Genomic DNA, 4,811 nt, shown 5'->3' on the forward strand with positions numbered 1-4,811 from the left:
ATTATTTATTTATTTATTTATTTATTTATTTATTTATTTATTTATTCATGAGAGACACAGACTGAGAGGCAGAGACACAGGCAGAGGGAGAAGCAGGCTCCCCACAGGGAGCCCAATGTATCACTCAATCCCAGAACCACTGGATCGTGACCTGAGCCCAAGGCAGATGCTCAATCGCTGAGCCACCCAGGGTGTCCCTAGAAAGGCCATTTGTGAGAGGTAACACTGAGCTGTGAGAAGCTTCTCTTCCTTGCTTCTTAACTTTTCTTCTTTAGAGCTTTCTTTTGGATTTGATCAAATTTTCTTTCCTTTTTTTTCTTTTAAAGTTGTTTTCTTTCTTTTCTTCTTCTTCTTCTTCTTCTTCTTCTTCTTCTTCTTCTTCTTCTTCTTCTTTCTTCTTCTTCTTCTCTTCTTCTTCTTCTTCTCCTCCTCCTCCCCCTCTTTTCTTCTCCTTCTCCTTCTTCTTCTTCTTCTTCTTCCTTCTTCTTCTCCTTCTCCTTCTCCTTCTCCTTCTCCTTCTCCTTCTCCTTCTCCTTCTTCTTCTTCTTCTTCTTCTTCTTCTTTCTTCTTCCTTTTCTTCTTCCTAATCTCTACACCCAATGTGAGGCTCAGACTCACAACCCTGAATCAAGAGTAGCATGCTCTTCTGACTGAGCCAGCCAGGCACTACTGGACTGATCAGGTTTCTTTAGCTAATTTCATCTATTTGTTTGGAAGGTATAAATATTATTTTTATTCTGTTTCAGTTATCTTTTGCAGCATGACAAACCATTCCACTCAAATGGCTTAAAACAAAAATTTATTATCAGTTCTACTTTGTGTGACTGGGGCACTGAGAGAGCTAACGGGTCTAAAAAAAAGCCTCCCTAACAGGACTGGCAATTTGTGCTGCCTTGCTAGCTGGGAGCTTACTTGGGGCTGTTGGTTGAGAGCCTTGGTTCTTCTCTTCAGCCTTTTCACATGGCTGCTTGAACTTCTACACAGTTTGGTGCTAGATTTCAAGAAGGAATGTGCCAACAGCTGTCATCATAAGCTGTAGGTATCTTAAGGCACAACCTTGGATATTATATGGCATCATTTCATTCTTTTGGATAAAACAGATAATAAGGCCAGCCCAAATCCAAGGGATGAGATAGGACAAGTGACAAAGGATTTGTGGCCATCTTTATTTTTGATCAATCTAAACATTACAGGAGCTACACTTGAATTTCACACTTGTATTTACCTGTATGGATTAAAAAGAAAATCTCAGAATGCATTGCCTTCCTTCTGAATGTCCTTTTCCCAACTCCTTTGTTATTGTTGCTTAAGATTTTAGTTCCATGTTATTTATAAAACCTGACGTTTTTAGTATTTTTTAAAAGTAATCTCTACAGGGATCCCTGGGTGGCGCAGCGGTTTGGCGCTTGCCTTTGGCCCAGGGCGCGATCCTGGAGACCCGGGATCGAATCCCACATCACGCTCCCGGTGCATGGAGCCTGCTTCTCCCTCTGCCTATGTCTCTGCCTCTCTCTCTCTCTCTCTCTGTGACTATCATAAATAAATAAAAATTAAAAAAAAAAAAAAGTAATCTCTACACCCAACATGGGGGTTGAACTCATGACCCTGATATCAAGAGACAGTTGTTCCTCTAACTGAGTCATCCAGGTGTCTCTTTGGAATTATTTTTTACCATAAAAACTTTTAAAGGGGATCCCTGGGTGGCGCAGCGGTTTGGCGCCTGCCTTTGGCCCAGGGCGCGATCCTGGAGACCCGGGATCGAATCCCACGTCGGGCTCCCGGTGCATGGAGCCTGCTTCTCCCTCTGCCTGTGTCTCTGCCTCTCTCTCTCTATCTGTGTGTGGCTATCATAAATAAAAAAAAAAAAAACAAAAAAAACTTTTAAAGATTCTTCCATTATGTTTCACCAAAAACTTTGATGAACACTGCACTTTGCATTCCATTTCCCCCTTGTGAGTTCATTTTTCTTCTTGATGTGCACTCTTTTTTTTTTTTGATACATTATCTCATTTTATTCAAATACCAGTCTGATCACATATGGTCCAAGAACACTCAAATTATAAGCCACATAGAAAGAGATGTTAAAGATTGGTCTTCAAACATTATAGCCAATGATGCCAACGCTTGCATATGATCTCGCCGACATAAAACCACATCCACACTTCGGTGGCCACCAAACCATTCAGCAGAGCTTCCTTAACTGTGAGCTGTTTGAAGCTACCAGTTTGAGCACTCTTGACTATTTTTTTTCAAGCTCTGAATAGCTGTAGGGATCTCAGCAGGGGTTGGAGGAACCAGCTCAACCCTGGCATAGTGCCAAAATGTGGCCAATCGAGGCTTCGAGTAAGTCACAGCAGCGTTCAGCAGCGCCAGAGCCTTCTCAGCGAGGTTACGGACGAACTGGGCCATGGCTCCAAGAGGGACGTCCTGTGCACTCTTTAATAATTCTTTCAGTGACAGCCTGGGAGTAGTAAATACTATGAATCCCTTTTTTTTCTTAGTTTATTTTTTTTAGTAATCTCTACATGTAAAGTGGGTCTCAAACTCATGACTCCAAGATCAAGATGCATACATTCTTCTGACTGAGCCAGCCAGGCACACCTGAGCCATGTTAATCTTAATGTCAGGAAGGATCTTTACTTTGGTCTCTCACTCTGTAAAGACACTTGAGTTAAGTAAAGAATTCTAGGCTGACAGTATTTTTTTTAAATGTGTTTAGAGATATTATTACACTTTTTTTTTCTGGCTCCTCTTGTTGTCAGTTGGAAATCTGCTTAATTGTCTAATTGTCTTTTTGAAGGGCATTTTCCCCTCTCCTGGCAGCTTTAAAGATTTTGTTTTTATTCTTGTTGTTCACAGCAAAAGCATGAATTTGTTTTTATTTATCCCACTTTGAATTCTATGAGGACTCAGATCTTTCTTCGATTTTGGAAAATTCTTAGATTTCTGTATATTGCTTTTCTCATGCTTGCTTTATTGTCTTTTATTGGAATTCCTATTAGATATATGATGGATTATCTCATTGCATCCTCCATCCTAACTTCTGTTTTATATTTCACATCTTTCTGTGTTATATTCCAGGTAATAGCCTTGGAATATCTAGATCTTCTAGGCAATGTCCAGCTATGTCCAGATGACTGTCAAACCCATCTACTGAGTTTATTTTAATTTCACTTTATCTTTTCCTTCCATGACCAGGACAGGAAACTCACATGCTGCCATCCAGGGCTATTGAACAGTTGTTGTTTTTTAAGATTTTATTTATTTATCATGAGAGACACAGAGAGGCAGAGACAGGTAGAGAGAGAAGCAGGCTCAATGCAGGAAGCCCGATGTGGGACTTGATTCCAGGACTCCAGGATCACACCCTGAGCCAGAAGCAGACGCTCAACCACTGAGTGACCCAGGTGTCCCTATTGGACAGTTTCTATCCAGTCTCCATTCAAAGAAAAAATAGCTCATTTTCACCTTCTGCTTCATGTAGGCAGCTTAGCTCCAGCACCCAGCCTCTCATGGGGTCTAGAACCTCATCTTCTGTGCTCACAGAGGCATTAAAACCCAACACTTTCTTTCTTTTTTCTTTCTTTTCTTTTCTTTTCTTTTCTTTTTTTCTCTTTTTTCTTTTCTTTTCTTTTTTTTTAATATTTTATTTATTTATTCATGAGAATACACAGAGAGGAGAGAGAGAAAGAGAGGCAGAGGGCAGCCCCGGTGGCTCAGCGGTTTAGTGCCGCCTTCAGCCAAGGGCGTGATCCTGGGGCCCCGGGATCGAGTCCCACTTCAGGCTCCCTGCATGGAGCCTGCTTCTCCCTCTGCCTGTGTCTCTGCCTCTCTCTTCTCTCTCTCTCTCTGTGTCCCTCATGAGTAAATAAATAAAATCTTAAAAAAGAAAAAGAAAGAAAAAGAAAGAAAGAGAGGCATTTCTCTCAACTGTCCACTTCTCATCACCCACCATATTTCTTAGTTCCTTGTGTCTCCTTACAGAGTTTCTTTATGTAAATATAAGCAAAATCAATATACAGTCTTATTTTTTTTTAAGATTTTAAAATTTTATTTATTCATGAGAGACACAGAGAGAGGCAGAAACACAGGCAGAGAGAGAAGCAGGCTCCATGCAGGGAGCCTGACGGGGGACTCGATCCCGGGTGTCCAAGATCAGGCCCTGCGCTGAAGGCGGCACTAAATCACTGAGCTACCTGGGCTGCCCAAAACCCAAGTCTTTTTAACCAGACGTCCAGATATGGTAACCCCAAGCTGGTGTAATGGCTCCATGAAGCTGCCAGAGAAGCTTGGACACCTTTGATCTTCCCACTCCATCATCCTCAGAGTTCGGAGGCATCTCATCTTGGAAATACCCCCATAGCCTCTGTCGTTTGTCCAGAACCTGGTCACATGGTAACCACAAGCTGCAAAGAGAAGCTGGAAGAGTGGGTTTTCTGGTGGTACCTTTCCTTCCCACCGTGAAATACTTGGTGCTCTTAGTCAGGTGGTAGAGCAAGTAGGCATGGAGCTAGAAACTTGTAACATCTGCCACACAGAATGTTATCTTAATTTAGAGGAAGAAGTCATAGCTCAGAAAGGTGTGGTGATTCACACGCCCTGAGTCCTTGGTCTTCGCTGAGCCCCACCACCCTGTGCCTGCTCTGACTCAGGGATCCTAGCCCAGGTCTCAGCTGCTGGGCTTTCCCTTGGTCTTCTGGTCTCGGTGCACTGATCTCACCTGATGGATGACTGGGCAGCCTTGTTAAGCACCGAGTTATGTTGGTTCCCAAAGCTTATAGGAGCAGCAGGGCCTGGAGAACTAGGTGCAG

General features: G+C 42.5%; 1 pseudogene; it reads right to left on the bottom strand.

The window, feature by feature from the left end:
- Nucleotides 1–1,983: 1,983 nt before the first annotated feature.
- Nucleotides 1,984–2,425, bottom strand: LOC140618341 (ATP synthase subunit g, mitochondrial pseudogene; annotated as a pseudogene).
- Nucleotides 2,426–4,811: the final 2,386 nt, after the last annotated feature.

This window comes from Canis lupus, chromosome 26 (genome assembly GCF_048164855.1).
Source record: "Canis lupus baileyi chromosome 26, mCanLup2.hap1, whole genome shotgun sequence".
Lineage (NCBI taxonomy): Eukaryota > Metazoa > Chordata > Mammalia > Carnivora > Canidae > Canis > Canis lupus.